General features: G+C 44.8%; 1 protein-coding gene and 1 long non-coding RNA gene across 12 annotated transcripts in view; one reads left to right on the plus strand and one right to left on the minus strand.

Moving 5' to 3' along the window:
* The window catches only part of RETREG1 (reticulophagy regulator 1), a 136,897-nt gene that overhangs the window by 37,882 nt on the left and 82,014 nt on the right, over window positions 1-17,001 (plus strand). The gene's annotated exons all lie outside the window — the stretch shown is intronic.
* Window positions 10,493-17,001, minus strand: part of LOC128831479 (uncharacterized) — a 52,012-nt gene continuing 45,503 nt past the window's right edge. For all 10 annotated transcript variants that reach the window (XR_008443807.1, XR_008443808.1, XR_008443804.1 and 7 more), the window contains 2 exons: window positions 14,569-14,630; window positions 10,493-10,915 (listed from right to left, as the gene is read on the minus strand). This is a non-coding gene — a long non-coding RNA (uncharacterized LOC128831479). The remainder of the gene's footprint in view (window positions 10,916-14,568; window positions 14,631-17,001) is intronic.

A 17,001-nucleotide genomic window follows, 5' to 3' on the forward strand; every position in this document is an offset into this window, starting at 1 on the left:
ATCCAGGATATATTTTTCACTCTGGACCTGGAGCCAGTAACCCCGGAACCCATCCAAGGCAGGCTCCCGGACCCTGAAGGCGGAGAAGGGACCTCTGGTGAGTGTACCCTTGTAAATATTACACATGGTTTAACAGCAAGCATGTTTAATGATTAATTTGCCCTGGCATTCGCGGCCAGTACAGTTACTGGAAAAGTCTGTTAACGTGTCTGGGGATGGAGCGGAAATCCTCCAGGGACCTCTACATAAAGCTCTCCTGGATGTACTCCCAAAGCCTTTGCAAAAGGTTTCTGGGGAGGGCGGCCTTATTCCGTCCGCCATGGTAGGACACTTTACCACACCAGGCCAGTAGCACATAGTCTGGAATCATTGCATAACAAAGCATGGCAGCGTATGGTCCCGGTGTTTGCTGGCATTCAAACAACATCCGTTTATCTCTCTGTGTTATCCTCAGGAGAGTGATATCATTCATGGTCACCTGGTTGAAATAGGGTGATTTTTATTAAGGTGACATTCAGAGGTGCCCATTCCTGCTCGGCTGTTTGGCTGTGGCTGAACAGAAATGTTCCCTGCTGTTAGCACCGTGGTGGGGGGAGGGGTGAAGCAATCATCCCACAGAATTGGGTGTTGGAGGGAAGGCAGGGGGTGTTATTTGGGGTTTGTGCTGCATGCTAACCCACAAACCGCAGCCCCTTCTTTTAAATTGCAACCCAACGGCCACTTGGTATGGGAAATGAGGGCGCTGCTGTTTGAAACCATTCCCACATGTTATGAACGTTAAAGAAGCCAAAAGACTGTGGCTTACCATGGCTGCCTGCAAGCTGAATTCTGTTACCTGGCACTGCGTGAGTGATCTCTCTCACCAAACCGGCATGCCCTCAACATAAGAGACAAAATGCGACCTTGTAATGAAAGCACATGTGCTATGTAATGTGAACAGCAAGGTTTAACGTGAAAGAGTGTACCCGTTGTTCTCTAAAATGTGTATTTTTAACTACCACTCTCCCTTTTCCTCCACCAGCTGCAAATGTTTCTCCTTCGCAGAGGCTAGCGAAGATTAGAAGGCGAAAAATATGCACTTGGGATGAAATGTTCTCTGAGCTCCTGCTGTCCTCCCACACTGACAGAACACAGCAGAATGCATGGATGCAGACAATGTCAGAGTGCAGGAAAGCACAATATGAATGCGAGGAGAGGTAGCAGTCTGAAGAGAGTAAGTGGCAGTCTGAAGATGATAGGTGGCATCAGCTTGCTGACAGAAGGCAAGAGTCAATGTTCAGGCTGCTGGAGGATCAAACTCATATGCTCCAGCATATGGTTGAGCTGCAGGAAAGGCAGCAGGAGCACAGACTGCCGCTACAGCCCCTGTGTAACCAACAGCCCTCCTCCCCAAGTTCCATAGCCTCCTTACCCAGATGCCCAAGAACATGGTGGGGGGGCCTCTGGCCACCCAGCCACTCCACCCCAGAGGATTGCCCAAGCAACAGAAGGCTGACCTTCAATAAGTTTTAAAGCTTTAAAGTGCAGTGTGGCCTTGTCCTTCCCTCCTCCCCCACCCCACCCGGTGCTTCCCACCTCCCTCACCCCTCCCGGGCTATCTTGGCAGTCATACCCCTATTTGTGTGATGAATTAATAAAGAATGCATGAATGTGAAGCAACAATGACTTTATTGCTTCTGCAAGCAGTGATCGAAGGGGGGTGGGGAGGGTGGCTAGCTTACAGGAAAGTAGAGTGAACCAAGGGGGCGGGGGGTTCATCAAGGAGAAACAAACACAACTTTCACACCATAGCCAGGCCAGTCATGAAACTGGTTTTCAAAGCTTCTCTGATGCGCACCGCGCCCTCCTGTACTCTTCTAACCAACCTGGTGTCTGGCTGCGCGTAATCAGCGGCCCGGCAATTTGCCTCAACCTCCCACCCCGTCATAAACGTTTCCCCCTTACTCTCACAGATATTGTGCAGCACGCAGCAAGCAGTAATAACAATGGGAATATTGACAGGTTTCAGAGTAGCAGCCGTGTTAGTCTGTATCTGCAAAAAGAACAGGAGTACTTGTGGCACCTTAGAGACTAACAAATATATGCATCCGAAGAAGTGGGCTGTAGTCCATGAAAGCTTATGCTCTAATAAATTTGTTAGTCTCTAAGGTGCCACAAGTACTCCTGTTCTTTTAATGGGAATATTGGTTTTGCTGAGATCTATCTGAGTCAGTAAACTGCGCCAGCACGCTTTTAAACGTCCAGATGCACATTCTACACCATTCTGCACTTGCTCAGCCTATAGTTGAACAGGTCCTGACTACTGTCCAGGCTGCCTGTGTATGGCTTCGTGAGCCATGGCATTAAGGGGTAGGCTGGGTCCCCAAGGATAACTATAGTCATTTCAACATCCCCAACGGTTATTTTCTGGTCTGGGAAGAAAGTCCCTTCCTGCAGCTTTTGAAACAGACCAGAGTTTCTGAAGACGCGAGCGTCATATACCTTTCCCGGCCATCCCACATTGATGTTGGTGAAACGTCCCTTGTGATCCACCAGTGCTTGCAGCAGCATTGAAAAGTACCCCTTTCGGTTTATGTACTTGCTGGCTTGATGCTCTGGTGCCAAGATAGGGATATGGGTTCCGTCTATCGCCTCACCACAGTGAGGGAATCCCATTTCAGCAAAACCATCCACTATGACCTGCACATTTCCCAGAGTCACTACCCTTGATATCAGCAGCTCTTTGATTGCGTTGGCTACTTGGATCACAGCAGCCCCCACAGTAAATTTGCTCTTTCCAAATTGATGCCCGACTGACCGGTAGCTGTCTGGCGCTGCAAGCTTCCACAGGGCTATTGCCACTCACTTCTCAACTGTGAGGGCTGCTCTCACCTTGGTATTCTGGCGCTTTAGGGCAGGGGAAAGCAAGTCACAAAGTTCCATGAAAGTGCCCTTACGCATGCGAAAGTTTTGTAGCCATTAGAAATCGTCCCAGACCCGCAACATTATGCAGTCCCACCAGTCTGTGCTTGTTTCCCTTGCCCAGAATCGACGTTCCACAGCAGGAACCTGCCCCATTAACACCATGATGTGCACATTGCTGGGGCCTGTACTTTGTGAGAAGTCTATGTCCATGTCTATGTTCTCATCACTCTTGTCACCATGCGGCCGACTTCTATAAATTCGACCTAATTTCGTAGTGTAGACAGAGCCTAAGATGAGCTTTTTTTAGTCTCAGTCACAAAGATGGGGACTTTTTCCTACCACATAATAGGCAAAGGAATTCCAGTCTTCCTTGCTTCCAAAGCTTTGATCTTCATACGGGGCGTAAAAACAGAGCCAGAGATCACAGGGTGGACCCATTAGTATGAAACATCATGTTTCTCTTTATCCTGCTTAGTCATAGTTTCTATTGTTATGCTGCCAAAAAAAATTGTGGGCTTCTCAAATATAAAAGACACATGTTTTAGACTGAAGTGGGTCCTAAAAAATTAATATTGAGGGCCAAATTATACCATCTTCAATCATCTTGAATAGTGCCTTATTCTGCAAATATTCCTACTGACTTTAATGAGACTATTTGTGGAGTAAGGAGCTACTTAACATGAACAAGGGTGTCAACATCTGGCACTTAGATAACTTTTACATAAAACTTTTTTCAGGAAAAGCCTTTATCTAAGACATAACCAATGGAATCTCTAAGAGATTTGACCTTGAAATAGCTAACTTTGAATCTTACGTCATGTGATCATACAATCTGACTTGTTATTTAATGCAGTTAATGAGGAATTTGATTCCCTAGATGTAAGAATAATTTCCTGGGTTTTTGTTCTTCAGCTAATTTTGAATCGCTTGTAAGGAGGAGTAGCCTTTGTGCTCTTTTTGATTTAAATAATCAGTCTAAACAAAATTTCAGCCATTGATCCAAATGTTTGCTAAGGTCATTGTGGAATACCGAATTCTACTCCTCAGGAAAGTTTCCATATATTTTCTTACTGCTTAGTGGGGATTTAAAAAAAATAATTTGTTAGAGGCATGTGGGCTCATATATACCTATAGCTCCTTTTGTGTATAAACTAGTTATTCAGAAGACATGTCAATATGATAGGGCTTTAAAATTATTAATGAACATGTATTGGGATAATATTTAAAGGTATTGTTTTGAAAAGCCACACAGTCCTCAGGACCTCATCCTAGAATTCCATAGTCTTCATCTTAGAAAAGAACTTTTTTCTAATGTGGTTATTAAAAACAAAGGCAAACATAACTCCAAACATTCAGGAAACCAATACAGAGATACAAGGTGCCAGGCAATTTCTGAATGTGCCTCAAAAATATTACTCCAAGTATCTGTATGAATCGTATACTTTGCGTTTGTGCTTCAGCTATATACTTAACACAAAGTGTTAAGTATATAGCAGCATAAACCCACTATGTTAGCGATTAATTAAGGATGAATTATATTCACATTGTTACCTAACCATCATAGTGCCAGGAATGCATGTCATGGTGACTTTTTTTAAATCTAACGCATGTATTCAAATCATAATCTAATTGAAAAGTATAACGCAAAAGCATAAACTTAAACACGTAGTGTGCCTGTGAAATTAGCTCAATTGTGCTTTGCATCACTGGAGTGGGGCAAATGAACCAGAGCTGCTGCTTCGAGTAGTGTCCCTGTAGGCGCTCCACTGTAGGTGTATCTGCGCCCCTGCGCTGCTGATCGGAGACTTTGGTAGCAGTGTCTGTTCAGCCCACACATGCACTCTCCTCCCTCCCCGCCATCCTCTCCCATAAGGCTAACCAGAGCTGCACGGGCAACCCTCCTCAGTTCCTTCTCAACTGCCCCGGCTAGAGACGGAGCAGTAGCTGTCTGTTAGTGCATTGTTAACCTCTTTAGAATTGTTAATCTTTAGCCACCTTTTGGAGCTCCCTTTTCTTTTCTTCATTTATCTTTTATTTTGTTACTTTAAAAAAAAAACCCTTTAATTTGGGCTTCATTCTTTTCTTCAACCCCCTATCTGGGAAGCCCCTTGGACAGGGTATGCTTGGTTTCCTGGGCAGGGATGGTGTCCCTAGCCTCTGTTTGCCAGAAGCTGGAAATGAGCGACAGGGAATGAATCACCTGTTCATTCTCTCTGGGGCACCAGACATTGGCCACCGTTGCAAGACAGGACACTGGGCTATACAGGCAAGTCTCATCTTGCGCGCATTTAACATGCACAAATTCAGCTTTGCGCGGTCGGCAAAAACAAAACAAAAAAAGAGAAAAATAACAATTTAAATACTGTACCTGTAGTGTGCGTGATTCCTCCCACCATTACACTCAATGTAATTTTGACTATATGTGATTTTCGCTTTACACTCTGACAGCAGAACGTAACCCCAGCATAAGATGAGACTTGCCTGTATGGACCTTTGGTCTGACCCAGAATGGCCATTCTTATGTACCCCTCAGGCTAATTTCTCATGGTCATCACCAGATGAGACAGTGATGCCCCCTCCGCCATTGTCGGCAGATTACTTTAAACTATGTCAGGAGCTAACCCAACAGGTGGCAGAGGCAATGCAGATACTACTACAGGAGGTGATCAAGTAAAACGATAAACTAGTGGACATTTTACATTCTTCTGCCTCGTCCCTATTAATGAGGGACACTTGGACCCTGGTGAAATCATATGGCGGACCCCTGTGTCGGTCTCGCCAACATGTAAGCACGCCAACAAAAAGTACTCCTCAGCCACTCTTCAGTTCCGTATTGCAAAATATCAAGCCTTAATGGTGAAATATGATTACCAGAACTTTTCAAAATTCAGTTCCTTTATTGAACAGCTTCCAGTTTCACACAAAGAACAATTTAAGGCCAACTGGTGGCAAAGACATCACTCCAGTCTGTACTTGACGCATGCTCCATCTCTACTGCTGTTGTGATGAGACGAGCCTCTTGGCTGCACCTATCTGGCTTCCCCAAAGAAGGAACAAAACTGTTTGCCGAAAGGACTGACACCTCCCTCCACATTTTAAGACTACAGGGCTATTCTTGGATCCTTTACGATTTATACACCTGGGTACAAGAGAAAGTATAGTCCTCAGCCATCATTCAAACCCTGCTCATTGCAATATTCATCTCAAAGATCACATGTATCTCAGAGGAAGAAATCCACATTCCCCAAACGGAAACCACCAGCATTGCAACCTACTTCCTCACAGCCTTCCACCTCAAAACAACAGTTTTCACAGGTTGGTTGAGGTGCCCTTCGACCACTCTCCTCAAAACCACCTGACATTGGAAAACCTTACCAATCCCTATGAATGCCGTCTCACCCTGTTCCGCAGCACCTGGGAATGTATAGCCTCTGACAAATGGGTACTGGAGATCATTCAAGATGGGTACTCCCTCCATTTCACCTACCACCTCCAACACCCTTCCCCATCCCTCTTCCGGGACCTTGCTCACGAGAGCCTCCTATGACAGGAGATAAACCTATGCACCTCTTTATTGAAGAGGTACAGGAAGAGGTTGTTATTATAGAAGAAAAGTAGCTACCCTTCATACTTACCTACGAAAGTGGAGTAGCTTTGGAACCTGGTGCTAGCCCAAAGCTGGATATAGCCACTCTATCTGTAGTCCTAGACTGTTGACTCTCAAGAAATCGGGACTCTCTATTAGCTTGCTAAAAGTACACTTAGCAGATAGCTTCAGTTCTACTATTGTGAGTGATGTAATTGAAAAAGTTTTATTGAATTAATCAAACTTCTTTTGACTTGCCCAATGCAAAAGAAGTGTGGAGTTTTACATAGCTTTGCCCTCTTTCTGCAGTTCTAGTTCTAAACTGTAGTTTGGTTCTTTGACATCAGACATCAGCCTTGTGTACCTTTACACCTACACAGTTGGAAGATTTGAAATTCTGATCATAGGAAACCTGAGAAGATGTTTGCGAAGACTGTCTTTTCTTGTAACCTCCTGTGAGGGTCTAAAAAAAAAATGAGATTTGAACTTCTATAAAGTCAAGTGACCGCTAGTGTCTGCTTTCAACCTTGTTCCCCTGATTGAGACCCCTTTGATTTCAATGGACCATTGAGCAAGACCTAAGCTTGGAGAAAGATGATGGAATGCAAGTTTTCAGGGAAAGTAGTTAACTTTCCAGGCCAAGCATTACCTTTCTAAATTTTTGGCATTTGAGAATTTAGTTTTGTTAAATTAGTGTTTTGCACTGAATTTCTGTCATATTTGAGCCTCATAATGATCATAAAGTCACTTAGTGGTCACAATGAAATGTTATATAAAACATTTGAATAAATATTCATTTTTCCTTGAATGCTCGTCCCCCCCAAGTGCCTGAGATTGGAAATTTTTAGCAAGCAGTGTCCATTGGTCTGTGCTTGTGCAGTTGCCTTCCTCATGCTCTGTCTGGGCTGAGGGCTTAAGGAGCGGTGCAGAACAACAGCTCTGCAGTTCCTTCTTACTGCCACATAGCCTGAGTCAGAATCCTCTGTGTCTGTAGATACCTCTGCATTTTTTCTTCTTCAGAACTGTTAAATATTTTGCACATAGTTTTTAGTATTTTTAGTGTTAGATTTTAGTCTTGTAGTATATTTAGTATAGCTTAGTATAGCATAAGGAGGGAGTTTCTCCATCCTTATGGACAGGGACTATGCCCAGAATCCTGGAGTTTAAGATCTATGTCTCCTCCACTCACTCCTTCTTTGTATGTGATGAACACCAGTGCTGCCTTTGTTAGAGGCCCATATTTCACTTAAGTGCAGCACTTGCTGCCCCTTCCCCCCACAAACCTGCAAGGGGCAAGAGCTCCATCTGCAGAAACACCTTAAGGAGAAGGCCATGAGGCTTCCCTATTACATCAGCCCCAGCTGCACCCATTCCGGGCATGAGCTCAGTAGCCAGAGGCCCAAGCTACTAAGCCCAAGAAGTCATCAACTAGAGTTTATTATGAGAGTAAGGGGCACTCTAATAAACATAAGAACAGGTCTCCTGCCAGGTCTACTTCCACAAGAAGGGATCCCTCCCTGACTCTTGAGTCAGATAAGTCCTCTTGCATGGGTGCTGAGGTGTTAAGCCTATGTAAACCCTCAGAATATGAGGCTAAGGCGCAAAGGAGAAAGGATCTGTTGGTACTGACTACTGCAGTTCAGATGCCTGCATGCGCCCACGAACACCATCTAAGAATTAAAATCTTTGATGGTCCAACCCATCCCCGGAAGGACCTGCCATCCACTATGACCATGGACCCACTGGATCCATTAGTCCCAACTACCGGAACACCATGTACTCCATGACAAACTGAAGCCTACCCTTCCCTATCCTCAGTCTCCTCTTCTGTTGGGTCTAACCCTCCTGAGATACATTTTGACACTGAAGGAGGAAACCTGTTCAAGGAGACCGGAACGATCCCCTCTCGTGTCCATTGGCAGGAGCTTTCACTCACCAGGATCAACAGCTCCAGCAGTCAAACAAGAACTCTTCGGATAAGTAAGATGCTCCAGATTAATCTTCACCCCCATGCGGGGAGTGAGTTTGGACAGAGACTCAAGATCAGGGGGTGTATCTTCCACCTGAATATGATTATCCAAGGGATCATTGATACCCAGTGCCCTGGGGTGCCCCCTCAACTGGTTGACCCTTCATTATCAGCCCTATTCTGGTCCATGGGATCCCTAAATTAGACACCCCAGGTCAGTCTCCGTCCCATTGACCTTCTCCTACATATCAGTCAGCTGTTGGAGTATAAGAGAGAGGAAATTGAGCTGAATCTGCAGGTACTGATGGTGGTGAATGGGTGTTTCATCATCCTCATGTGAGAAAGAATTGTCCCATCATTGCCATCCCCATCCCTGACTGATGACCACAATCATTGTTGAGCTCCTTCAGAGAATGGCAAATAAGTGCCAAATTTCATTCAAGGAGGTCCAAGATACTCAGCAGCAGATTCATCCCTCCACCCCCCGAAAAGGGCTGAGACACAATATTTTGTAGCAGGAAAAGGAGCAAGGTTTCTCTTCACATGTCTAAGTCCCTTTTAAAACAAGCAGCCACTAGAAATGTAGGTTACAGCATCACAAAACAACGCTTGTGGACAAGGGCTCTAAATGACTTGACCATCTAGGGAGGAAGGTATTTTCTTCTACCAGTCTTCAGTTTCTAATTGCTAACTATCAGTCCTTGTTAGCAAAATAAGATTTCAACAATTACTCAGAGTTTAGACTTAAGGGACAAACTCCCTCAGGAGGATGGCACCCAATTTATAGCCCTCATTGAGGAAGATAAACTGGTAGCCAGAACATCTTTTCAAACTGCAGTGGAAGTTGCTGAAACCACATCTAGAGGGACAGGCATAGGAATAGTTCAGAGGCATGGATGTTGGCTGCACTCCTTGGGGTTCCCCAGGGAGGTTCAGAATACCATGGAGGGCTTGCCCTTTGAGTCTAATCTCTCTTAATAAGACTCATCAGTCTCTACATTCATTGAAAGACTCTAGGACAACTCTCAGAACCCTGGGCATTTACACCCCAAAGAGAGAACATCATAAGCAGGAGTAAAATCCAAGACCGCCTTCTCAGCCATTCTACCACTAGCACCCATTCAAACCACCATGCAAATCTTGGTACAAAAACCTCGATATATTGCTCCCAGGGCCGGCTTTAAGCTGATTCGGCCAATTCCCCGGAATGGGGCCCCGCGTCTAAGAGAGGCCCCGCAATGTCCAGGGCTGGGAAGGGAGAAAAAAAAAAAAAGCCGCGTCCTGCTTCTCCCCCTCCCTCCAGTGCTTGTGCTGCCATACAGCTGATCAGCACAAGCCTGGGAGGGAGGGGTGAGGAGGAGGAATGCGGCGTGCTTGGGGAAGATGCGGGTCCAGGGCGGGGATTTGGGGAGGGATCCAATGGGGCAGGGCTGGGGGCAGGGCCAGGGAGGGGTTTGGGGAGAGATCCAATGGGCCAGGGAGAGAGCGGGGCTGGGGGCGGGGCCAGGGAGGGGCTTGGGGAGAGATCCAATGGGCCAGGGAGGGTGCGGGGCTGGGGGCAGGACCAGGAGGGGATATGGGGAGGGATCCAATGGGGCAGGGAGGGGGTGGGGCTGGGGCGGGGGGGGGGGGGACGAGACAATTTGTGTCCCTGCGTGGGGTCCCGCACCTGCTAAAGCCGGCCCTGGTTGCTCTCTCTACCGTAACTCCAACTACTCAACCCCATCTACCATCGAGGGATTACTTTTGACGGGGCAATTGAAGACCACCTACCCCTACTGATGCCATCCACTACTTCCCCCAGAAATATTTGGTGTCTGTCTTCCCCTTTTCACACAAAATTGGAGAGCAATCACAACCAATAAGTGGGTACTGGAAATCATTCCCTTTGGCTACTCTATAGAGTTTTTCTCCCCTCACACACCCAAACCTTCTTCCTGGGGCTCTCTTTAGGGACCACTCTCACAAGGAGATTCTCCGTCAGGATGCAGGTTCACTTCTCCAACAAGGGGCCATAGAACAAGCACCAGGGGAAAGAGTTCTACATCCTTTATTTCATAGTTCCCAAGAAAAACAGAGGATGGAGATCATTCTCAGCCTTAGGTGATTAAATGATTTTATTCAGAAATCAAAATTCTGAATGGTTATGTTGGCATCAGTAATCCCCTTCCAAAGGAGAAAATGTGGTTCATGGCAAGTGGACATTCATCTGTCTCACAAAAGGTTCCTCCGATTTCTGGCAGGACAAGAACACTACCAGTACAGAGGACTCTCGTGTGTACTGGCAACAGTATCCAGGGTCTTCAGGAAGGTCTTCTCAGTGGTGACATCTCAATGAGACATCATAGCTGAACAGTCTTTCCATATCTAGACAATTGGCTCCTAACAGGTCACTTCAGTCAGAAGGTTCAGTGAGCAACTCTGTGCTTGCTGCATCTTCCGTCAGTCTTGGGAATCTGTGTCAACAAAGAAAGTCCACTTTGACTCCCACAAGGACTAGGTACTTTATTGGCTCAACCCTAGATTTGATCTCACAAGGTCCTACCTTACTATGGAAAGCTTTCAAGGCATGAACATCTCTATAAGACAAGTCACTCTCAAGTCAGAGAGTCACTGTCAAGGTCTGCCTATCCATACTGGGCCAAATGGCCTTGTGTATTTATTCATCATTCACCATTGACCAGACTAGATCTATTTTGCCTACAGGCCTGGCTCTGGTCTGTGTACTCATCAAACAGAGACCACATAAACACCAAAGTAACAATTCCCGCCAAGGTCATAGTTTCTCTTGCCAGGTGGATGAACCTGGAATAAGTATGCATGGGAATACTTTCATTATACCCACACTCGATGTGACCATTGTCCTAGACTCTCTGCCTGTGGAAATCACCTGGACAACTACACTGCGCAAGGCACTTGGACTTTTTGGGAGGCCAGGATACATAACAATCTACTGGAGCTGAAAGCAGTCCTAGCATGCAATGCATTCCTCCCACTTATTTGGTACTGCATGCAGACAGTGTCAGACAACATGACAACTATATTTTACCCAAACAAACAAGGTTTGGCAAAAGCCCTCCCTTTCTGTTTAGAAGCAGTCAACTTATAGAACTGGTGCATCAGAAACCACATAACACTTTCAACTACATACCTACCAGGTACACAGAATTCTGTAACAGACAATCTCATCAGGCACTTCTTCACAGTTCAAGAGTGGGAAGAACACAATTCAATCCTGAACAAGATCTTCATACAGTGGAGAGCACCATCCTGGGACCTGTTTGCATCCCAAACTAACAAGAAGTTCACCCTATACAGCCCCAGAGCAGTTATGAGTCTCAGTTCCAGGGACATGGCCCTTCTGTTATCCTGGACAGACCACCTGAGATATGCCATCCCTCTGCTACCAGAAATTTTGCAAAAGATTCGCTACAACAAATACTCCTGGGGGAATTTTGCGCTACTGCATGCACACATAATTGTTGAGCCCCGCTAGATTTTTAATTTTTTGCGCAGAAAAAAGCTTCTAGACAAAGTAGAGGATTGGGCCAAAAGAAATCTGATGAGATACAACAAGGACAAGTGCAGAGTCCTGCACTTAGGACGGAAGAATCCCATGCACTGCTACAGACTAGGGACCAAATGGCTAGGCAGCAGTTCTGTAGAAAAGGACCTAGGGGTTACAGTGGACGAGAAGCTGGATATGAGTCAACAGTGTGCCCTTGTTGCCAACAGGCTAACGGCATTTTGGGCTGTATAAGTAGGGGCATTGCCAGCAGATAGAGGGAAGTGATCATTCCCCCTCTATTCCACATTGGTGAGGCCTCATCTGGAGTATTGTGTCCAGTTTTGGGCCCTACACTGCAAGAAGGATGTGGAAAAATTGGAAAGAGTCCAGCAGAGAGCAACAAAAATGATTAGGGGGCTGGAGCACATGACTTATGAGGAGAGGCTGAGGGAACTAGGATTGATTAGTCTGCAGAAGAGAAGAATGAGGTGGGATTTGATAGCTGCTTTCAACTACCTGAAAGGGTGTTCCAAAGAGAATGGATCAAGGCTGTTCGCAGTGGTAACAGATGACAGAACAAGGAGTAATGGTCTCAAGTTGCAGTGGGGGAGGTTTAGGTTGGATATTAGGAAAAACTTTTTCACTAGGAGGGTGGTGAAGCACTGGAATGGGTTACCTAGGGAAGGTGGAATCTCCTTCCTTAGAGGTTTTTAAGGTCAGGCTTGACAAAGCCCTGGCTGGGATGATTTAGTTGGGGATTGGTCCTGCTTTCAGCAGGGGGTTGGACTAGATGACCTCCTGAGGTCCCTTCCAACCCTGATATTCTATGATTCTGCTGAAATGCTGCTGAAGTTCTGCCTTTTGCTCACCAGAGGGGCGGGCACTGTGGCGACAGAACAAAGCAGCAGCTCCTGGCCAGCTAAGGAGGAGAGAGCCTGACTTCTTCACAGTGCCTGTCAGGCCAGGTCAGGAGACAGGAGCTATGGAGAGACAGACAGCGTGGCATGCTGGGGGAGTCAGACAGGGACTCATAAGGGCTAGTGCGGGAGGACAGACTGGGGCAGGGGCTGAATGGGAGTGGAGGCACATGGCCACAGGGGGGAGGGAGGTGCAGGGCCACATGGTGATGGGGAAGGGGATGCAGAGCTACATAGGAACAGGGGGTGGCTGGTTGGGGACACAGAGACAGATGGGGATGGGGTGGGGGTATAGAGCCACGTAGAGGGAGGGGGTACAGGGCCACGTGGGGATGGGGGGAGTGGGTGTCTGAGTGGGGGTGGAGGGACACATGTGGACGAGGGGGTGCAAGGACACATAGGGGTGCAGGATGACATGGGGACAGGGGCAGATGTGCCTGACTGAATGGGAGAGGCTAGGGGTCAGCCAGGATCTGCATGGGGGAAGCTCCCTAACAATCCCTCCCTGCACCCCCCCCACAAAAAAAACCCTGTTCCATACTTTTCCCATCCATACCCAACAACACTCCAAGTTCACAACCCAGGCTCTTTCCCAGCAATTTACTTTCCACTCCCTCAGCTCCCCCGTTATCCCTGACTCCGCCAAGCCTTTGTACTGCTTCTGAGGGATGTGGGAAATACGATTCTGTATTGTAGTTTAAATGATTTAGTACTCCGAGTTCTGTATTAATATGCCTAGTAAGGAATGTATTTGTTAAAAAACATTTCCTGAATCTTTTTTGTTTTCTGTTATTACAGACATACTTGCTGACAGGTGTTTTGAAATAAATGACCAAGAATAATTGAAACTGGTGTGGTTATATTGTTATTTTGACAGAATATGCAGAATTTTGCAGAATTTTAAAATATTGTGCACAGAATTTTAAATTTTTTGTTGCAGAATTTTATTTGTTTATTTTTTTACGCAGAATTCCCCCAGGAGTTAACAAAGCCCAGGTCATTCTCATAGCACCCAACTGGCCCAGTCAATTCAGTTTTTCAGACCTTCTGTGAATATCAACCTGTCCTCCCATCTGCATCCTACTCTTCCCAGATCTATAACTCAGGAGAATGGCAAGACCAGGCATCCCAATACAGGCCCCCGTTCACCTCATAACCTGGTATTTGGATGGACATCAGATCTAGAATGCTTATGCTTGAAGTCTATTCTCAGTCAAAGAAGGAAAGTTATCTGGATAAATGGAAGCATTTCTTTACCAGGGCTCAATGTAATCAGTTATCTCCGAAATCTGGAGCTAACCCTGTGATTTTAGACTGTCTCCTGGCCCTGAAAACTTCAGGACTCTCCATTAGCTCACTGGGGGGGTCTGTGTACCAGAAATCAGTGCCTTCCATCCTTTGGTAGAAGGCCATTCTATTTTTAGTCACATGTCACAAATAGATTCCTAAAAGGTCTAGTTAAGATTGATGGCCACATGTTCCGTGTCCCACCTTTCCATGAAGGTTGTCTTTTTAGTTCCCCTCACTTCAGCCAGAAGGGTGAGTGAACTGGGAGCACTCATGATTGACTCCCCCCTGTCCCCATTTACCATATTTCATAAGGAGAAGGTTTCTCTTCACCTTCACCCCAAATGCATCCCTAAGGTAATTTCTGAGTTTCACAGAAATCAACCTAGTCACTTACATGGTTCCAGTGAGGAAAGGAGACTTCACTTTCTGGATGGCAGATGAGCTTTGATGTTTTACCTGCAAAGAATGAAACCGATATAGAAAATCATCTTGGTTATTTGTCGCTATATCTGAGTGATCGCAAGGGCATTATCTACTCAGAGACACTTTAGTGGATCTCTAGCTGCATCATTCTTTGCTCTCAATTAGCACGTATTCCTCCCCTTGATGGAGTGAGGTCCATTCCACCAAGGCACAAGCATCCTCAGCAGCATATCTTCAAGAGGTACCTATACTGAAAATCTGTAAGGTGGCTACGTGGAGCTCAATCCATACAGTCACGAAACATTATGCATTAGTTCAGCCTCTTTTGCAGATGCAGCTGTTGGGACAGCAGCATTATAGATCTCTATACCAACTGCATCTTCACATTTCCCCTCCTGTTTGAATACTGCTTACCAATTGCATATGTGTGGAATACAGAGACCAGCTCTCAAAGAAGAAATGGAGGTTACTTACTTATAACCGGAGACTGTTTGAGATGTGCCCTCCTTCCCTTCTGCTTTGAATCCTTATGATTCACAGTAAGAGCAGAACTAGAGAGAGGTGTCAGTCTGCATTGCCTCTTATATCTTCAGTTCAGACCATAAGGAGGGCAACTGCTCTTGAATGGACTAATGGACACTGCTTGCTTGCAAAATCTGCAATCTCACGTGCATGGTGTACATGTGTACCCTCATGTGGACTACAGATAAGGACCACACATCTTGAAGAACCTACAGTTACAGGTACATATTTAGTCTTCTCTTGTCAGAGAGCCTTACATTAGTAGTTAACATGGAATCGTTGCTAGAATAAGAGTTCCAAAATTACTAATCATTGGATGTCTGTACTTGACCTTATTGGAGGTGGAAAATAAACTTGAATTACGAAAGTTCCACAATAGTAATTAAGCGTGCTTCTCTGAATGTTTATTCTGTTGCACACATAAAGTTTTCAACATTGGTTGTTTGTTACTTTTTCATCCTGTACTCTTACTGCTTGCCATTTTAATACTTGAACAACTGGTAGAGAGAATTTATAATCCTTCAGTCATTTGGCTTGTCTTCTTAGAGGGTATTTATAAACTATATTGTTCAGAGAGTTCCGTAGTGTCACTTACAACACAGAGTATTTTTAGTATTAAAGAAAAAATGACACTGTTTGCTTAAGTGGCTTTTCTAGATCATAATGCAAGTGACAATTTAATGAGAAATTTTCATAGAACCTAACTCATTCCACAAATGCAATATGCTAAAACTTTCCATAGATCTATTTTCTAGTAAGCAAGAAAGAGTACGTTAAAAGTAAATGACACCAGTTATGTCAAACTCATTTTATAGCATTTTTAAAAAGTATAAGTCCAGATCCTTTCTGACAGAAAATTTGTTTTGTGGCATGTGGGGCTATAGAGGAAATATCCATGGGGCGATTTCCTTGAAAACACGGGTGGATTAGGGAAAGGTATTCTCCCTACAGAAAAGACTACACGGTTCAACCTAAAACCTTGCCATGTTATGTGACATATATTTGCATGGAGCATTTATCTCCTGTTTTCAGGGATCATTCACCACAGCCACTGCCAGTCACAAGTATCAGTCCTTTTACTCAAAGCTGGTGAGCAGCAATCTAGTTACAAGAATATGCATGTGGTCCTGTATAGAGATGGTGTAATAAAGCAGTTGTTCCTAAGCTTTGATCCGTTACTCAGAATCTGAATGTCTGAAAATACTTCAGATGCCTTGCTGTGCTTTCTGGTGCTAAAACATGGGCATAGAACCTCCAGTTACCTTGCTGCTGCCCTAGCATCATCACCCTTTTCCATGTTACATTTTGTTTCAGAAAGCTAATCATTTTAAACACTTTCCCAGTATCCCCTTTGCTTTAATAAAAAAAAAAAAAGGCTTGTAAATTTTATAAAGCAAAACATTCAGCTATAGGCAATGTACTGTAGATACAGCAATGAAAATAAATATTTTCAATTAAGAAAGCTGTTTTCCTGAAATCTGTGACTTGAGAAAATATTTCCAGCACTCATAACAAACCAAAGTTACATGATAATGAGCTCATTACTATTAATTGTTTCTAACTTCAGTTTGTAAATCACATTGCAAATTTCAGAAAGGAGAAATTCAGAATTTTAAAAGAAAAAAGAATGCTGGCTTCAGTTAATTTGAGAATTTCAGGAATGTGTTTCACATTTCTGTTATAGTGAATTAAATAGACACCCACAAACAATTACTAAAATACTTTTTGTTGCTCCTAAATAAAAATGATGTTAAAGCTCAGTGCCTGTAGAGTGGGGGCAGAGAGAGAGGAGATGATAATGTGTGAGAGTGAACTTAAAAAGTGGTAGGTTTTGACCTTTACTTGTATCCTGGTTCGCTAAATACAAGCATTAGATTACAAA

This window comes from Malaclemys terrapin, chromosome 2 (genome assembly GCF_027887155.1).
Source record: "Malaclemys terrapin pileata isolate rMalTer1 chromosome 2, rMalTer1.hap1, whole genome shotgun sequence".
Taxonomy (NCBI): Eukaryota; Metazoa; Chordata; order Testudines; family Emydidae; genus Malaclemys; species Malaclemys terrapin.